The following is a 21,033-nucleotide window of genomic DNA, read 5'->3' on the forward strand; positions in this document are numbered from 1 at the left end:
ATACAGGAAACCCCAGGCTCTTTGTCTTAATAGAATAATGACACAGCTCAGAGACAATCAATAGTTGCTGCTTAGAATGGATTAAAGCAAAGCTGTCACTTACCGAAAAGGCAATGAGTATTTTATAGAATGCAGGCAGAGGCCAAGGAAAGCCTTCCTTGCTTAAAGTGCTCTCCGCAGCAGGAAATATCTGAAAACACAGAAAGAGAAGGCTACTAGTGTTATTTATTTGGAAAAATAGGAAGATTATTAAATGTATTTAGCATCATAAAATAGTGATTCTGTTAAAAATTAGCCAATGTATATTTAAATACTAGGTAGCAAATATGTAAGTAACACAAATGCATTCATTTTGTGTATTTTATTTATAAGGCACCTCACTCGACTCTTCAACGCCTGCTTTTATTTTGCTTTTAGGAGAGAATTTAACCACAATAACAATTTCAAGCCACAAGAACCATGTAAAGTGAGGTTAGAGAAATCACATAAACACAACCTCGGGGCTGGCTGGCTCTTCCCATCCACAGAGCAGGAGACCCAGGCCCACTCCAGGGAAAGCCTGGGTAAGACTCGATCAGCAGGCTGGAGCACAGATCCCGGTTGCCACAGGACTTCCATGTTACAAGGAATTTGTTCATTTTCTCATTCACTTACTAACTCATTCATCAGTCACCTACTGAACATTTTCCAGAAGCCAAGTACTATTCCAGGTTCTGGGGGTTTAAGGCCAAAATCGGATTTCATGGAATATACAACCCAGAGAGGAGGGATTAGGGAAGAAAAACAAAACAAAAATAGATACTATCTCAGAACATCCTTCGGAGATGTGTCCACTAATCAAAACCCAATGGGAAGATTCTAGAAGGCCTGGGGAAGCAGGTTCTAGGCAGGAGGAAAAGTCAAGGAGAAGCCATCTAGCCTAACTGTGCAAGAAATCCTAAGGGCCCCAGGTGAGGGGACATGAGGCAGGCACACATGAGTGACCAGTGTGTATGTGGCACAGACAAGAAGTCCATGAAAGGCAGAGCCTTGGAGGACATTTACTTAGAAGGTAGTCTGGGTAGGAGCCTAAGATGACAGTGGCTTCGGTGGCCATCATGCCAGAGTGCAGCTGGCTGCCCAGGCCAGTGGAGACAAGAAGCAGTCTTGTAGACTCGGACTGTTGGGCGCTATGAGAGTGGGAAGCAGAAGCTGCTACTTCCAAGGTTCCAAAGAAAGCAGAAATGCTGGTTGGGGGAGGAGCTACCGGGGGCACTAAGAGGTTCCTGGACTGAAGGCCATAGGGAAGGTAAGTATGATACCCATTTCCATGTAGAGATTTTACACATAGTAAAATGTAGCAAGAATCCTTGGCCTTTAAAGTGACCCTCCCTTACCAATTCATCAAGACTTAAAGGACATCTAAATTTAAAGTATATGGCATTTTCAGAAATTATTTTCTACGTGTGCCAGAAAAGCAGATGCCTTAGTCATGGCACGCACGGTGCAATGAGATTTACTGTTCAAGGTCCGGTTTTACAAGCTTGTCCTTACTGAGTATCTAGAAAATAAATGACAAATTAACTACTGGCACCCAAAAGCAGAAAGAGTATTTTGTGGCAATGTGAATACATCCAAAATTAATCACTGAATTACTCAGACTACAAGAGTCATAGAAGCATTTGGTGATTCTTTCTAGGTAAATTTTAAATTAGTGAATACATTCTTAAAACTTTCAAGCCTACTGTGATGCAGACATATTAACAATAACATTTTTTTTTTCTTTTTTTCAGGCAGCAAGCACATATAGGTTCTGAGACAGCTGAGGCAGAGAGTAAATGATAGTTTACATTTCTCATGTATTCTAAAATAGGACACGGTGATACTTCAAAACACACACAGCCCTGAGGCTACATGCATGCCTTGCTGGCATGATTAGCATATGTGCTGTGCAAAGTAGGAAGCATGGGGTAGAGGCATTGCTTTTGCCTTCTTCCTAAGGACCAAGTCCCTCACACTGGCATGGGCAAACAAAGTACAGGCTTGTTCCCACGCTCCCACTAGTAGTTACTTAGGGTCTGTTCTTAAGAAAACACTTCTTGCAAGAAGGACTAGGCTTTTCATCTTTTTCTTACAAAGCAGTTAACAGCCTATAGCTCGTGGTGGTAAAAAGCTGCAGAGTAAAAGAATGAAAGAGGAATAAACCTATGACAGCTTTTTTCAGATCCAGGGAACTTCGAAAGTGCCAACCCTGAAATAGTCATCAACCGCAAATGATATCTCTCCCCATTCTTTTGGAATCCCAGGTACCCAAGGGGCAGTCACAAGCTACCGACTGTCCTGCCCTGGAAGTCCTGTGTCCAGCAGCCTACACTTCCCCTTGCTCTATTTTTGACAATTATTTTTTTTCAGAACCTGTTGAGCCCTGCTGTTTTGAAGCATACCATATTCTATGCCTTCCACATTCAAACTGGTTCCTACATGTATCACCGTAGGCTTCAAGAAGGAGACAAAGTATCAAATACTGAAAATGTTTTATCTATTTTTGGTTTTGGGATAGCAGGAATTGGACCTAGGGTCCCCATGCATAATAGTCAAGCACTCTACCAACTGAGCTATGTCCCCATATGTCCCCAACCCTCTGAAAATACTTTCTCTCTCTCTCTCTCTCTCTCGTGTGTGTGTGTGTGTGTGTGTGTGTGTGTGTGTGTATGTGTGTGTGTTTCCCAGACAGGGTTTCTCTGTGTAATAATCTTGGCTGTCCTAGAACTCTCTTTGTAGACCAGGCTGGCCTCAACCTCACTGAGATCCATCTGCCTCTGCCTCTCAAGTCCTGGCTGCTTTAATTCTTAAAATATTATATTTCATATTCACACTGATAAACTTATTTTTGATGGGTCAGAATTATTACTTTTCTTTCAACGAGCTACAGAATTTGAAGTAGAATGAACAAAATTTTAATGTGTCTAAAAAGTCCATTTTTCTTTTCTTAGGGATAGATTTCAATGAATTAAGAACAAAAAAGTTAAATGATAAAGTTGAAGATAAAAGTGCATATTGGGTTACTTTGCAAAAACATGAAGTTCTTTTAGTTCTGCTATTAATATAGCCTTTATGTTAAATGGCATCATTGGCCATCAGCAGAAGACAGGTATAGCCTTGCAAGGCACGAAGCACACATTCATATTTAAGGGTGTAAGAAGTTCCTTAAGACACGGTGATTCCTGATGAGCCATCCTCAGCTCCTGAGAACAGGCACCATTTTTTAGCTTTTCCAGTAACATACAACAATTGGGTGCAGCTCTCAGACGGCATCCTGTGCAGTTTTACAGGTGGAGAAAGCTTTGGCAGTAAATAAAGAAAAGACAACAGCAATCTACTTTTAAGGCCGTCTCCTTACAAAGGTCTGGAGTATTCCAGGAGACTAAGAATTTGGAAGCAAGGGAGATATATCTCAGGGCTAGCCCACATGATCCAAACCCTGCAAATAAATAATAGTTGTGCATATACAAAGATACATAAATAAGAATATTATAGAACTTCATCAATGTTTCTTCCCCAGAGGAGTGGCCTAAGTTTTAAAAGGCAGCAAGGTTCTGTCTATGTCTGCAATAGGGGATTGTCAGATAGAAGGGGTGTCTGGACTTCTGAAGAAAAACCAAACTCTCCTGCCTAAAGCTGGCCTCTCTGAAACAGCCGGGAGTGAACCACGGTGGGCACTGTCCGCATGAGATTCATTGGCTTTGCACCAGGGGTGTCATGAAAGAAGGGCTGTGTGTTTCTTAAACCACTCAGAGTTTCTGGAGGCTGAAAACATCCCCCCTCTCCACTGCCTCAAGGCACAGAGACACAGGGTAGCACTGCTTAAAGGCCATCGAACTTCATCATCCCAGTACCATGCACCCAACTTCCACAATACTCTACTTCCCTCCTGTCACTGCTAACCTAAGTGCTGACACTGGGTAATTTGTTCTCTCTCAAACAGATCTGGGAGTGAGGGCATGTGGTGAGGTGTAGTTAGGAACCCTACGCGTTCTGCTGCCGATGACTACAGACTGACCCACTTGAAGCAGGGCACGGACCTGGGTGAGGGCATTTATTTGTACAGAGTATGAAAATTGCAACCTCAGCTTTTCGGGAGCACAAAAAAATTCCTGACAGTTGTCAGAACCTGCCTGACTCTCTGCCCATAGCAGACGCATGGTGGCAGCTGGCCAGCCCTGTGACAGGTGACTCAAGACAAGTTTCTGTAGAGTCTGTGGTCTGATATGGAAGGACATTAGCTTTCAAGTTTTTAAAGGACTCAAACAGAAGCAGGGGCTCTGGACCCATCACAGGGTGGGCTGCTTTTTGAGGATTTTTGGAGCCTTGGTCTTGCTAACTCTTTTGTCCTTCATAGTAGGTTACCTCCATTACAGAATTTAAGATTCTTTCCTGCCTTGTCTGGAAAATAAACCACACAATCCTAAGTAGAAACGAAAATGTTGGGCAGCAACCAGAGTAGTAAGAACCCATCTGCCTGCTGTGACATTTCAACTGCAAGAGTGGTGTCTTTTAAACAAAGCCGCCGAGTCAATACTTGCTCAGGCGTGGCTGATAAACACCTATATGTGCCTATCTCTCAGAATGTGATCTGCTAACCCGCTCTGCACTAAAGAAGCTTCATTCAAACTACAAAAGGTAAGACAAAGAAAGCCATCCAAAATGAAGGCTGCACACATCTGTGAAGAAACAATGGCACATTACTTCTCCAGCTAAAAGCCAGACAACAAATCAGGAGCCTACTGCCTTCTGCTAATTTAAGTATGGTTGGCTAAATTCTCCTTAATTTTGAATTATTCAGGAGTCAGGACTCAAAGTGAAGGCAACAGTCCAGACATGCACCAACAAAGACACCTGGCTGGAAGCAACAGCGGCTTCCCAAACAGAAGAGAACCAATAAGATCACTCCCAAGCACATGCATCCTTGCTTTGAGGTTAAAACAATGCTGCTTCCAGCACAGAGGGGCTGTTTACCAGGCAAGCGGTCTGCGAGACTGTGTGCGAGGATGGAACACAGGGGTTACACACAGCGTCAACAAAGCAAGAGCAAATGAGACAGATGACACTATGAGCACGCTTCATTTCATGCATGACTGTGTTTCTCATAAGAGAGAAAGACTCAAGTAATTACCGTGAACTGAGACTCCTTCACTGACCTCCCCCTGCAGCTAGCTGCAAGGTCCTTATCCACCGAGTCTTTGCAACAAAGAACACCTGCTCTGCCGGGTCGTATTCCTTCTTTAGTATAACCCACCAAGCCCCTTGCCTCTGTTCTGTGAGAACACAGCACAGTGCCTCTGTATCTACGTCTCTAATGCAGCATAAAGATTACTGTGGAAACCTATCGAACGGGTGAGCAGCAATGCCAGCCAATGAGGATAAGGCACATGCAGAGTCCGGCACATGCTCTCTGAGGCACAGGCTGTCACCAGCAGCACTGAGCAGGCTGCTAATCTAATTATAGCTAGTTTGCTAAGCACAGGAGCTACTGGAGCAAGGCACAGGAACAAATTAAATTTTAATAAATTAAACCCCACAGACACAATCATCTTGATTTTCTGTCATTTTAAGGATTAATGTAACACCTCCTAAACCATAAGTGATTTTTAAAGTACATTCTTATTTCCCCCCCCCCCCAAATCTTGAGAAACAAAGTGTTTGAATTAAAGCATAGTGCTACCTGCTGACTTATACTTAGACCCCAGCACTGAACATAGACATGTTAGCGAGAAAGCCAGAAATGCCACATCTCCCTTTATTTACCATAGTTAGTAATTTGCCACTAATAGTCAAAAGTGTCGATCAATTTCCGTCAATATATTTAAAATGCCAAGCAAATTTCCATCCATCGTAGAAAAATGTCAATCACGGTGTCAAAGGTCATCATCTTGACTATAATGATTAATAATTCACAGTTCAAAGAGAAAACGTGATCTTAAGCGACTCTAAAAGACACAAACTAGACGAATTTGCCTATCACACAATTTCCTTGGATCCAAGTCGCGTGAGAGGCAGCCTGGTACAGGGCGGAAAGTATGCCCTGTAACACAACAGCAGGTGCCCTGGGCTTAAGTTCTAGACCTTCCATTTGTAAGCTGTATGATCTCTGGCAAGTATGTAAATGTCTCCGTGTCTGAGACGTAATACAAAGAGTCAACTCAAAAGATTATTACCAGTGAGCTCAAAGCACTTAGCACATGAGGTCAAAATTAAGTAATCCTTTTATGGATCTTTTTCGTCTGCCTGCCTTCCTTTGCTTTCCTTCCCTTCCCTTCCCTTCCCTCCCCTCCCCTCTTCTCTCCTTTCCTCCCCTCCTCTTCTCTTCCTTACATCAAGCCCTTAAACTCTTCACCATTGTCTAGCAATATACTGTAATGATGCTAAGGCAGGCCTGACTGACCACACAGAGCTCTCACAGGCACTCACTGGAATTAGAAATCATTCCGCTACTCCTATGTGGATATGGAGCATTCTTGGTTGTGTATCAATGGAACTAAAAGGTAATTTTTTAGGATATTATATACATAATTGGATTTCAGTAATGATTTACAGTACAGATTATAAGATACACGTTGCAGAAGTATTTGGGTTTGTAATGAGAAATTGATTTTCAGATGACAAATTTAAATGAAGGGGAAGAGAGAACTGAGCTAGCAAATGCAATGCCAGCCCTGAGACCCACCCACCTGTGCATTCCCTTAGAAGGGTTTCCTTCTTCCCGACAGCTTCCTGACAGCTAAGCAGGTCTGCACACTTTTAATTCCTGGACAACAGTATGTTCTACAAAGTCACGTTCCACTCCAAGGATTCAGTGAAAATCTCTTGCTGCCACACATTTCATTCTTTTGATCTTTATCAAAAAATGTTACAAAAAGCCGTCTTAGAACACGCATTGCAATCTGCTCAGATATTCCTGAGAAACTATCAAGAGCAACAGTAAACACATACCGACCTAGAACACATGACTCTTCAGAAAAAACAAACCAGTGCAGCGAATGGCTTGACCCATGCACCACCGGGGAAAGCTCCGTACACACATGAGTAAGACAGACTCAGCCAGGAATGCTGATGTCCACAAGCTGGAACTATAGGATGGAGAGAAGTGTGCCAAAGAAAGTGGCTGCTGTGTGTGCTACAGAGAGGCATGCCCATGAGAAATGAGCAGAGCCCATTGCAGCCATCACTGGCGAAGGAGCCAGGCTGGTGCCCTAGACTCAAGCACAACTCCTCCCAGGATGTGGCGAACAGACTAGTAGCACTTATAAGCATCTATCTAGGAAATATCTAACAGCTTCTGCCTTCCTCTTCAGTTAACAGACTGCCCACTCAAAACAGGCACTAAAGAGCCGTTTGGTTAATTTGTTTCATGCTTATTTTGTTGAAGACTTTAAACAGTCCCAAGAAAAGGAAACAATGGTTCTTTCTTGGATCTTAACCTCCAACACATTCAGAATGTATGCTTGTGTGAATCAGACCAACACTTCATTCATCAGTATTCTTTTATACGGCCACTCTATGAGGGGAGCTGGGGTAATCTATAAATCTATAATCTACATATCTAAACACACACACACACACACACATACACACACACACACACACACACACACACACACACACACACAGGGATGGGAGCGATAAGCACTTGTCTTTGAATTTTAGTCAACTCATCCTCCATCCTGAAACGACATTCATTCCTTGGGATTATTTCCAAGCACCAATACTACAGATTCTGCTTCTAACTGAATTTCTACCTCAAAGGATAAGTTAGATAGTCACTGAGTGATGGATGAATGAATGAATGAATGAATGAACGAACACTAGGACCCAGTAAGCTGCAGTGTGGTACAGGAGTCTGAAGGAACTTGAGCAGGTGAAGAGGCCAGCCAGTACTGGGGACCACATCTCTGCTGCCATGGGGGGTGACAACTTGAGGAGCCTTGAAGGCGGTGGGAGGCTACAGAGGCTGAAGGATGTAGCGGAAAGAAAACCCTGAACAAACTGAGGGGAGAAGCTTGAGTGGCCGAAGGCCTCAGGAAGTATGGACAATAGGTGGGTTCATTCTTGTAGATCTTCCCTGCCTAAGACTCTCGTGATCCTTTTCCCGTCCTTTGTTGCTTGCTTCATCTACTTGACGCAAACTAGAGTTAACTGAAAAAAAAAGGGGGGGGGGAGAACCACAAGGGAAGAATGAAAATGCATCTGTAAGACTGGCCTGTAGGGAAGTTTGCTGAGTATTTTCTCAGTGTTTTACTGCAGGGGGCCCAGCCGACTGTAGATGGTGCCGCTCCTGGGCAGGTGGTGGCCAAGCAGGGCGAGGAAACCACGAAGAGCAAGCCAGTAAGCAGTGATTTCCACAGCTCCTGCTTCCATAGCCTGCCTTGGCTGCCCTCGATAGACTGTGGCCAAGATAAGTTAAGAAAGTAAGTAAGGCGAAATAACCTTTCCCTTCCCAAGTTGTTTTGGTCATGGTGTTTTAGCACAGCGATAGAAACCCTGACTACGGCAATCCTCTAGCACAAATCATGGTGCTGCCTGTGTGGCAGATAGTGGGAGATGGCATGACCCCCACTGTTGCCTTGGTGAGGGGCAGCAGCCAGCATGGAGTCCCAGGCTCATCGAGTTGCCCAGCTTTCCTCCAGTTCTGTTTTCGTTCTACACACTTGGAGAATGAGGACTAGAAAGCAAGTGGCTTGTCTTTTGAGATGTTCCAGACAATTCTGTTCATTTTCAACCCTTGGAAAGAAAAGTGTTAAGGCTTACACTCTAAGAACTCTTTGGTTAAAACCCAGGGTTCTCGGTACACGTTGGTTTGGAAAGCTCTTGTTTTCCCCAGCTAGGAAACGTCCCCAAATGATGCCAGATGAGTATTTTTGTTATCACTTCTATCACAGAAAGGAGAACAGGGGCTCAGGGTAGTTATGGACTGCACTGACTCCCATCCTATGTGTTCCCACATGGCCCCTCTCTTTACTAATACATGTATTCCTTAGGAGAGAGGTTTGAGGTACTAGGGATTTACTCTATGGCCTCTGTCAGTATGCTGGGCCATTGTTCCACCCACAGGCACAATAATCAGATAGTACTAGATAATCTACCACAGAATCCTAATAATTATTTGTAATAATCTAGAAATAACAAGGGATTATAGTTATTTAAAATTAGCATTTACTACATGGGTGTCATACATTGCTACTCTGTCCTTAAGGCACAGAATGCTTTGAATGTTTGCAGCATCTTCACTAACCTCTGTGTGCTAAAAAGGATCTAGGACTGGGCCACTGCTATAGTGCCCTTGAGAAATTCCTAGATGGGCAAATGGTTGAGCATTATGTGCACACTGTAATCCTAGCACTTTGGAGGCAGAGGCAAGATACTCCAAGTTTGAGGCCATCATGGACAACAAAGAGAAGTCAAGGTCAATCTCAGCTATAGAGCAAAATTGTGTATCAAAAAGGAACCAATTAAACAAACAAACAAAACACTCACAAATTCTATGTGCGTTTGTAGTGTAAGACCCATGTGTCTCAGTACCACGAAGGCTCTTCTGAAGTTAGCCCTGTGCAGCATTAGCAAAAACTCATTTTTAATGCATCTCTGAATGTCATATTTACCACTGAGGCATGAATAACGCACACTGCTGCTTTAAGACGATACTTCATGGGAGCTTTAGGGGCCTGCATACGCACATATTCATATAGGGTGTTTGAAAGATTAGACTTCAATCAAAACAAGTCTATAATGACAGAACATCATCTGTTATTCATATGAGAACGTCCCAAAAGCTTTAGGGAAGGGAAAAGCCAACAGATCACCATTGCCAAAGGGCCATATGAAGAATTTCAGAGTTACATGCTAAGTGCTTTAGGAGACATTGTCCTGCTAGACTACAACAGTGTCATTGTATATCTTCCCAGCTTCTTTTCTAGTTAATAACTTCTCAGGTTGCTTAACTTCTGATTGATGACAAAATTAAAACATCCATGGCAATTGATACACTATTGCTAGAAAAATAATCTGTCTAGAAGTATATACTATAAATATCTTTCCCCCAGGCTCTCAGCAGAACTGTTATACTCTAAAGAATTTGATGTGTCTTGGAGTTCCAGAGCACATGCTGTTTCAAGTTAAACCCCAATCCTGTTCAGGAGCACAGATGTACACCTATTCACTGGAGCCTGTTGTGGGAATTTGTTTCTGTCAGTAGTCTTAGGGCATGGCTTCGTTGTGGGGACATGATCCCTTTGATGGAGGAATGTGCTTCTGTATATATGTTTCTATCTTTTTGGTTGATGAATAAAATACTGATTGGCCAACAGCCAGGCAGGAAGTATAGGCAGGGTTACCAGACAAGGAGAATGCTGGGTAGAGAGGAAGGAAAGAGAGATGGCAAAGAGATGCCATGTAGAGGTGGGAAGATAGGACCGGACAGGCATTCTCTGGAAAGATAAGGTCATGTAGAAATGTATAAATTAGTAGTTATGGGTTAATAATTAAGAGAGAGCTAGCCAGTAAGAAGCTAGCCAAACAGTTTTATAATTAATATAGCATCTGTGTGTTTATTTGTGCCTGAAGGGTGGTGGCACCTGGACAGAAACGTCCATCTTCTTCCCTTATAAGGAAGAGGAAGGGTGTACACTCACATACTAATGGTAAAGCACCATCACAGTCTTCTTGGAGGCCCATGGTGCTGCAATGCAGTATGAGAGAGAGAGAGAGAGAGAGAGAGAGAGAGAGAGAGAGACCCCTCTTTCATATAAGGGATCATGTCTGCACACTGAAGCTACACCCTAAGACTCTGAAACTATTGGTGGAAATGAATTCCCTCTATAGGAGGCTGAACTCACCAGCGGCTACACCACTGAAGACGACGCCCACTCCCACAGCAGCTTTCAGGCTGCTAACATCTTGGGCAGGGACCAGGGACACACAACTACTTCTTCCACCCATGACTGAACACCAGAGGCCCCAGTTGTGTGTAGGCTGTGTAGGCAACGGCAGGTGCTGAGTTCATGAGTACAGTGGCTACACATTTCACGCCCCTCCCACCCACTTACATTCTTCCCATCCCCTGTTCCACTAAGACACTATTACCAACATTCTGATATGTACATGTATCTCTTTGAATGTCTCAGTGAGGGTTTTCATTACTGTGAAGAGGGTTTTCATGACCATGGCAACTCTTATAGAGAAACATTTAATTGGAAGGGGGGTTGTTTTACAGTTTCAGAGGTCCGGTCCATTATCATCATGATGAAGGGCATGATGGCCTACAGACAGATGTGGTGCTACATCTTGACTCAGAGGCAACAGGAAGTTGACTGACTCTCACACTGAGTAAAGCTTGAAAACAGAGACCTCAAAGCCAGACCCTACAGTGACACTTCCTCCAACAAGGCCACACCTGCTAATAGTGCCACTTCCTTTGGGGGCCATTTTCTTTTAAACTGAAACAATGAATGTATACACAAAGTTCTAGCAAAAACGCAGCTCTCATGTGTATGTAGCATAAATGATGGATGTGTCTGAATTGCTTCCTTTTGCACTACGTTACTAACAACATTAAGCATAAATGATTTATAAAATGGTATCCTCCCATTTAGAGTCAATAAAGCAATAAAACTAAAGAAGGCCGCTGTGAGAATGACTGAACGCAGGTCCTTCTGCATGATAAGTCTGAGCTCTAGTACTTCAGTGTGCCTCTGTCCTCCTAGGTGGCCAGTTCTGATTAGCAGCCCCTGTGCTACCTCAGGCTGGTGATGAGACTTGCCATCTCATGTCTTGTTGGTCTGATCTGGCCCACCACCAGTCTACAAGAAGTAGAGGGTGGCTCTCCTAAACAATTTGCAAGGATGGCTTTAGGAATAGGACTTGATAAGCTAACCATTCCCAGCAACTAGGCTGGGAACCAGATGCTCATCTCACAGCTGTCAGCCAGTTTGTTGGTATTATACACACCAAGGCAATGGCCTGTTGACACGGTACAGTCCTCAGTGCTACATATGCCTCAGCTCTTTCATCCCTTAGCTTCCTACATACCCTCTCCTTTTACGTAAAGACATCTGCACACACCGGGATCATAGAGCACACATGAAGCGTCCGAAGAATCCGACAAGTCTAAGTGACAGGGAAATGGAAAAGAATTTATTTGCATAGAAAGTTAGAAACATTAGCATGAGTCAAGGTGGGCAGGAACCTTGGTGAGCCTCCAGGGCTTTATGGTTTAATACTACTGACCTAGAAATTGAATGTAGAGCGATGGAAAGAAAGCCAATGGCATTGCTGTGTCAGCTTATACTGACAACATTTTCTGCTTCTACAGTTTTGAAGACTGTATGACTCAGTAACATTAGCACATAACAGTTCTTATTGTCTCAAATATCATCAAGCTATTTCATTTATGCATGTTTTAAGGTTAATTTCACTGCTCCTATGAATCTTCTTTAAGTTCTACAAAAGAAATGAGAAAATGGGATTTCCTTAAGAGAAATTTGCCTTTAATCAAATCGAGCTGTATTCCATTCCAATTATACAGCCATCTTAGCATTACCACTGCCGTGAGGAAACACTATCACCAAGAAGAACTATGGAAGGAAAGGGTTTATTTCTCTCACAGTTCCATATAACAACTCCTCACTGAAAGTCATGAGGACAAGAACTCACACAGGACAGGAACCTGGAGATAGGGGCTGATGTGGAGACCAGTGAGGGGTGCAGTTTACTGGCTTTCTCATAATGGCATGCCCAGCCTGCTTTCTTATAGAACCCAGAACCACCAGCCCAGGGATGGCACCACCCACTATGGGCTGGGCCCTCCCATATCAATCACCAATTAAGAAAATGTCCTATAGGCTTATCTACAGCTTGACCGTAAGAAGGCATTTTCTCAACAGAGTCTCTCTCCTCTCAGATGCCTCTAGTTTGTGTCAAGTTAACATATAACTAGCCAGGCTGGGCAGTGGTGGTGTACACTTTTAATCCCAGTACTTGGGAGGCAGAGGCAGGCAGATCTCTGTGAGTTCAAGACCAGTCTGGTCTACAAGAACTAGTTCCAAGACTGTCTCCAAAGCCACAAAAGGAAACGTTGCCTTGAAAAGCCAAAACCCAAAAAGCAACAAATAAACAAAACACTAGTAGGTACAGTGGCTAACTATGTAATTACCTATAAAGCCAAACTTTTTTTTTTTTCCTACTGAAAACTACCACCCACAATTTCATTTCAGAATGCTGTGTTTTTCATGAACTGCAAATAAGTCCTCAATGTTTCCTCTGTTTATACAAAATAATATAGGTCCTGTTCCAAGTTCCATTCTAGCAAGGAAATAATTGCATTGGTTATATAATCCTGTTATAAAGCAGCAGCAATAATCACAGTACCTTTTTCATTTCAGGGGTGTAAGTCTTCTAGAGCATTCATCACTCAGGAATGTGAACAAGGAAAGTATTGTGTCCTTCAAGAATGATGAAGTTATATAGAAAGAAGTAATCTTTTGAAAGTATGAACCAGAGAAGTTTCTAAATAAAGATGAAAAGCTGTGTCACGTCTTCAAGGATATCTTTTAGGTTAACAATATATACATTATGGACTGAATAAAAGGGCAATTCCTTCAAACATTGTTGGAACAATCCATGTGTGTCTGGTGACATCTTAAAGTTATCATTTGAGCTGTGGGTTGTCCCTGCATAGGTAGACGTCTTTTCTAAGCACAGAATCCCCAGCAGAATACGTCCATGGCAAAGATGAGTTTTTCTGCATTACTTTTCGTGTGTGTGTGTGTGTGTGTGTGTGTGTGTGTGTGTGTGAGAGAGAGAGAGAGAGAGAGAGAGAGAGAGAGAGAGAGAGGGAGAGAGAGGCAGAGAGAGACAGAGAGACTGAGACAGAGAGATACTAGCCTTGAAACAAGTGACTTGAAGGACACTATGTCACCTTATAAAATAAACATTCTTGGACTTCTCTTTCACTTTACATTCAAAGTCAGATTGCAAGTGAATTCAAAGTATTTGATTACAGTCCTCTCAGATGACTGTTCAAGGTCTCTGCTAGCCAGTGTGCTGTTCAGAGAGCTCTTAATTCCACCTCAGAGAGGTCCACCTAGAGAGGTCCTCTCAGAGCAGAGGCTCTCTGCTTCTCTTACGTGGAAGAGAGTATGATGAACTGTCTTAATCAAAAAAATACAAATAAATCTCACTCAAGCTCGCAAAAGCAACACTGTACTAATCACATACAGGCTTCAAATTAATGTCCCAGAAATATTCTTTAATGGGCAAATGGCCAAGCATGAAAAGAACAACAGGGGTGCAGAGGGCAATGACAAGAACTGTCCATGTCACGCTCTAATGATACCCACATGCTATCAACCAGAAATATTTCTGTGGCTTTGGACATCTTCCCCAAATGGGTAAGCAGCAACTTCAAGTTTACTTCTGATGTTACAAATAGAGTCCATGTGATGTAAGTTCATGAGTGACTCGACTGTTCATTAAAGGTACTTGTTGTCCCTTATACTGAGGACATCAGCCTGGGGACACTAGTTGTGTTAAGTTTTGGGTTTCTGTAACAAATATGGGAGATAAATCAACTTAGTAGGCGAGGGTTAACTTAGCTCACGGGTTCGGGGTTTCAATCCATGACTATTCCTATGGCTTGGGCCTTATGGCAGCTTATGACACCTTGGCAGGGTACAAAGCACTGGAGACTGTTCACCTCACAGCGAAACAGGAGAGCTGGGATCCCAGTCTTCGCTTTGCAGCATGCTACCCAAGGACCTAAGCTCCCCCTCTATGCCTCTTTCAGGCTTCAGCTACTGTCTAGTAGCATTAAGGTAAGATCTAAAGCTAATGCAGGAGTCTTTAGAAGCATTGCAGACCTAGACAGGAACATTAGTTCATTTCACTGTATCTGCAGTGGTCAGACCCATCAGAGAGGATTCCGACTGCTCCGGGAAGGTAAGCGATCTTAAGGGCCTTGTTCCTGTAGCAGAGAAGAGTGTGGTCTGGCTCCTTAGAATGGGTGCTTCCGGTTTTACACATGGATGCCTGACATCACAGAGGCTGTGTTCTCACAGGCCTATGCCTGACATCACAGAGGCTGTGTTCTCACAGGCCTATGCCTGACATCACAGAGGCTGTGTTCTCACAGGCCTATGCCTGACATCACAGAGGCTGTGTTCTCACAGGCCTATGCCTGACATCACAGAGGCTGTGTTCTCACAGGCCTATGCCTGACATCACAGAGGCTGTGTTCTCACAGGCCTATGCCTGACATCACAGAGGCTGTGTTCTCACAGGCCTATGCCTGACATCACAGAGGCTGTGTTCTCGAAAGGCCTATGCCTGACATCACAGAGGCTGTGTTCTCGAAAGGCCTATTGTGCCTGACATCTCAGAGCTTGTATCCTTGCTGGCCTATGCCTCACGCCAGAGCCTGTGTTGTCCTGGGCCTTTGCCTGACACCACAGAGCCTGTGTTCTCACAGGCCTCCTTCCTTGGTGAGGGACACAGAAGGAAATCTTGTTTTGATTTCTAATTGTCATTTTCTTTAAAATGTCCTCATTTCAGCAGTTATTACAAACAATTTCCCCTTGTTCTTTTTGTAAAATCATTTATGCTCTCCCAAAATATGTTGCACACTCCGTACCTTTTGGAAGGATGTATTTTACGGAAACAAACAAACAAACAAACAAACAAATTCTCCACGCCTAAAGAGCAACACTAAAACAATGTTGGTAATACTGGTCGGTTTCAGCATTCCTAAATTAGCAAAAATTTCCATAAATTTATCTCCTATATCTTTCTATTTGATTTCCTAGGGTGGGCTGCTCTGTAATCTGTGTTCACTCATGTCTTCACACACATTTCCTTTCAGTGTAACTCTGACATAAATCCAAGCGAAATGGAATGCACTGCACCAATTTTTTTTCATAACTGAACAAACTGAAGTCATTCAACTGCAAAACATGCATTGCACCTGCAAAAATTCAGTGTCAGAATCATGCCTTAGTGAAGGGTGCCATGTGGCAGTGTGAGCCACTAGGAGGAGCCCAGGTGGGTGGCAAAGGTGCCCACACCGATAAGAAAAGATCGTCCTATATGAGGAGGAAAGTCAAGCTGCCACATAAAGGCACAATCATTCCAACACTGCAGTGCTAAGAGGAAAAGACAAGAGTCTAGACACTCAGGAGCACACATGCAATTGATTCCAAAAGAAACATGCCGGCAACTCAGAGGCATTTTCAACACACAGCAAGAGAACAACCAGATACCCATTCGGAGTGAGAAACAGTAAACTCCGACCCCTACTTCCCACCAGAAATGGCCACCTGAGGTAGATGCCACCTGAAAACTAACTTCAGGGTTATTACTCAACAGACAAGAAAACATGTATCACACAAAGACTCATTCAGCAATATTTACAGCCACGCTCTGCAAGTGCTCAAGAGAAAACAATCAGAACAGCATTAATAGAAGCAGAGGTACACACTGGTGTAAGTGCACAGTGGGAAACTACTGTCAACAGGGCATGCCTAGGAGTCAGATATGAATGATGATGCTCAAAGACATCGTCCTGAGCTATCCCAGAGATGACTTGCTGTGTGCCTCCCTTTCTTTCTACACATGGAAAAGTAGATCCACTGACTTTTGTGGTCAGGGAAGGGGAATCATGGCTTCCTGCTCAATGTCAAGGGGCAAGAGAGAAATCGCCGAGGTGCTGCGGGGTGTCTGCTCTGCAGCAGTTTCCTTGGAGATTAAACCATTCATCTTGGATGTTTACAGGGTAAGAGAGAGAGGGGCAGCGGTCACAGAGACCAGGGCCCACACTGTGTGGCGATGACCAGCAGGGATGGGATGGAAGGAGGGCTGGGTGAGAGGGCATCCGAAATGATCACTTTGGAACAGGACCTGAGAACAGAGGATCACACCAGTTCAAAACTACAGGGGTCTAAAAACTAGGGGGGGGGGTGGAGTAGGAAAATAAGCAATCGCGATTTTAGTGAAAGCCAATCCAACAACTTTAGGACATGAACTTGTCACTTTGGACATTTCACGCAGTAGGCTTCTATGCATAAATCAAATACAACCAATGAGAACTTTAGTTTCAAATGTTATCAAGTTCTGTGAACTGAAATCAAACTTTTCTGAGGTAGTGGTTATTAAACTTAGGGCCATGCACATGACTAGGCAAGCACTGCACTATATCCCCAACCCACTTCTTATTTGAGACACGGTCCCATTAAGTTGTCTAGGCTCCCCTTGAAATCATTCTGTAGCTTAAGTTTCTCTTAACTTGCAATTCTCCCATGTCCACCTTCCCAATAGGTGAGATTACAAACCTGCTTTATCAGACCCAACAAAATATCAGTGTATCCGTAATCTGACCTGACATTTTCTTTCTTAAGGTTTTTTCCACCGTATTTAAATTTTAAAATCTTCAGAAATTTAAATTGTATTAGAAATCTAAGTAACAATGAATTATTATTTTAGAACTTATCCTTGGAGTTATAAAAGCTAAGACATAAATTATTCCAAAATTATTATTATTATTTTGGTTTTTTGAGACAGGGTATCCCTGTGTAGCTTTGGAGCCTGTCCTGGAACTAGCTCTTGTAGATCAGGCTGATCTTGAACTCACAGAGATCCACCTGCCTCTGCCTCCCAAGTGCTGGGATTAAAGGTGAGCACCACCGCCTGCCCACACCCCCCTCCCCACTATTTTATGACTAACAGTTTTAGCTTTTAAAAAGTTTTATGTTATGGGCCAAGGGTTGGAATGCTTTTCATCAACAACCACACAATAAATATTATTTCACGTCATTACTGTATGAAGACAATTCCATTCAAGGCCTAGATAAATGGTCATGTGTGGGTGTCAATACAATTTTGCCTCTGTAACAGAAGACTAGATTTGTTTCCAGGGCTATAGCCTGCCAAGCACTATTCTAGATGAGACTAAAACTTTATGTTGAACTCAGCCTTGGGTATAGATTGAAATTGAAATGTCAGGCAGGAAGTTTCTGGCAATTGTTCATCTTAGCCATACATCAAGAGATTCATAGTGTGCATCTTTTCCCATACAAAGCGTGTGAACAGGTACTAATTTGAATTACAGCTGGAGACAGCGTGCATCCCGAATGTGACTCAATAAGACTGTGGAAAGTGTTTCACTTGCAGAAGGACGTGCCTGGGATCAACTTTCAACAGGCCCCATGCACACTGAAAAGAAAGAAATTCAGGTCTATCATTTAAGAGCCCAACTCACCTAGACCACAGGAGGGCACCGAAAATACCATGCTTTGAAAACCACACAACCTAATAAGGAGAGCAGAGGAAAAACAGGGCATATCTTCCCCAAATGGAACCAAAGGAGGTATGCTCACAAGCATAAGAAACAAATAATTACAACACAATCTTTATATGAGGAACAGCCCCTGGCACACACACAGCCACCTCACTGAACTGGCTCAATTACCCAATTACAAGGGCCCGTAGGGCGTTGCCCACTACTCTCTTTAGACTGCACCCCACCGTGCACTGCAATACACACACCTATCCCGAACTAATTTTACTATCATCATTAGAAGTTCCAAACCTTTTATAGACTTTTCTTTCATACCCTGGGCTCTATCTCACTGATACAAATGGCTTATGAGGACGGAACACTTCCTCTTTCCTCTTGCCGCAAACCTGGCCTTCAGAGAGGTGCTTGACAGAGCAAGTCATCAATAAATCCGTACGGAGTTGGTGTGTATCGTCCACACAGCTTTGGGACCTAACAATTCTCTTCCTTCTGGATGGTGGGACTTCCGTCACTGAGCTTTGCTTTGTACGAAAGATGATGTTAAATGTTGGCCTTCCCAAGGGCAACAGAGCAATAGTTTTATTTTCACTTCACGTTCCACTGTGGACACAGAACATTTTAGTCAGCTGTGTGGGGAGAATTCTACACTGAGTTTTTGAAAGCCAGCACTTTACTCTTACAGAAAAACAGATGTCTCTACTCTCGGGTGCTCAGGCTTGAGGTAATTTTTGCTGTATTTTTTAATTAAAAAAAAATATTTTAACAGTAGAAAGAACAGGAAGTAAAACCCAAACCTCCTTTGAATACAAATTTGGAGAAAGCCAGGGGAATGTGATTAGGTGTGTGACTTCAACAAAGAGGCATAGGTGTCAGAAACTGTTCACAGCTCATCACCAGGGTGAAGGGCACCAGGGAGCAGCCGATCACCTCATTTAGGGCAGAGCCACCGTTTTATTTTTATTTATGTAATTTTCCCCCAATAGGTTGGGAAGAAAGTGAGGCCAGATGCCAGAGCATAAAATAAAGCTCCTTATAAAACTGACATTTGGCACCTATGGACCACACATCTCTGGATGAAAACTTCTCTGAGGTGATTTCTAAGTGTATATGACTAAAACAATACCCAGGAATGCACAAGAAGCTCCATAATGAATTCTCTGAGGGTTGTCTGACAACACACCCTGAAATCCCCTCCTGAGTTATCTCCCAAGTGACTCGAAGACTACCCATGTCAGTAGAGTCTCAAGAAAGCAGCCAGACTTCTCCTTTTATGCCATAATTATTGTCTTTTTATTAGCACTGTCATTATAATACAGTCTAAACTCTCTTGCCAGTGATGCTGGCATACTTACATTCCCAGCCAGTTTCTGCTTCTGGCCTTTCCCCAGTTCCTATCATTAGTTCCCATACCAATTACTCTTTGGCAAGTCTTTCTTGGATCATCAACTCATACTAGCTCCCTGTAACCCATCTTGTCAACAGCACTGTTCTCCCTGGGATGGGTCCTGCCTGCTGACGGTAAACCAATGCTAAACCCTTCACCTGGTTCAGTTTGGGTTCAACTGCATGACAGACTCCAAGCCTCATTGAGCCACCACTAACCCTTGGGCAATCTGCTAAAATACACAGATCAATGACTGAAAATAATAAGCTCGAGCCCCTCAGTCCTGTTAACTGACAGTGACACGTACAGTTAGGACCACTTTACCTTCCCACAGAAGCAGTGCACTTACAGAGAAGGAATGCTCATGAAAAGCTCTCTCACGTTGGTTTAAAGTATTACAGTTATGATGATTCAGTCGGCGATGATCACATAACTCAACAGGGGACCCAACACCTAGGACCCCTGGAGTCACAGTGATGTGTTAGCGCAGTGTAGTGATGTGTTTGTGGTATGCTGGCAGTCACAGGAAAGCACAATACACACACTGATGGGTTGGGCACTATTCTTGATGAGGAGTGACTGTTGCTGGCGCATGCTCTTTCCTTGCCAGGTCTGAGGGTTAAACAAAACCTAGGGGCTCCCACCAGCTAGGCAATTTCTCTAACCCAGAACCATAGTTCATACCTTTAAAATTATCTTTTATCATTTCACTTTAGAGACAAGGTCTTGTTAGCATCCCCAGGCATCTCTAAGCTGCGGTTACCTATGCTCTAGACTCAGGGGGATATTATGCTTTTTGTCATTAGGGTCTACTCCTACAGACATCTTTATCATATGCTTAACATACACTTTCAAAAAGCAAACGGCTAAACAGGCTGATGTGTTACTAGTAGTTGCCCCACACATCTGCTTTACTTGCTGTTGCAAGGCCATGTGACTATCCATTTCACCATTCCCATCTCATAAGCACACAGCAGGATGTAGACAGAATTACCCAAGGACAACCTTCTTCGAACGAGTGAAGCACGACCATGTGAGCGCTGTGGTAAACCCGGCAGTTCCCAAGCTGCTTACCTGAGCTTTCTGGGAAGTGACCCTATGACTTCCCAGTGTCATGTGGGCACCCTGTAAAAAGCCTTTTGATGGTTATTACCAGGAGTTACATTGCAAGCCAACTAGCAGAGAAGAAGCCAGACAGCCCCAGGCTAATATCACAAGCCCTTAAAAACAGTTTTCTCTGGTTGGCCACAGATAAGAAACCACAGGAATATGAGCTCTGGGCAGGAATGGACAAGGGGTCTGCGGCTGGCTGTGGTGCAAGAGAAGGCCCACT

The 21,033-nt window shown here is 43.4% G+C and overlaps 1 protein-coding gene across 3 annotated transcripts in view; it reads right to left on the reverse strand.

The window, feature by feature from the left end:
- Positions 1-21,033, reverse strand: part of Fam110b (family with sequence similarity 110 member B) — a 121,315-nt gene that overhangs the window by 53,846 nt on the left and 46,436 nt on the right. For 2 of the 3 annotated variants that reach the window (XM_051197437.1, XM_051197428.1), the window contains one exon: positions 104-190. The gene's annotated coding sequence lies outside the window, so the exon portion shown is untranslated. Of the gene's footprint in view, positions 1-103; positions 191-5,152; positions 5,331-21,033 lie in introns of those variants that run through there. The other variant, XM_051197419.1, reaches the window with a different exon arrangement.

Source organism: Phodopus roborovskii, unplaced genomic scaffold (genome assembly GCF_943737965.1).
Source record: "Phodopus roborovskii unplaced genomic scaffold, PHOROB, whole genome shotgun sequence".
Taxonomy (NCBI): Eukaryota; Metazoa; Chordata; class Mammalia; order Rodentia; family Cricetidae; genus Phodopus; species Phodopus roborovskii.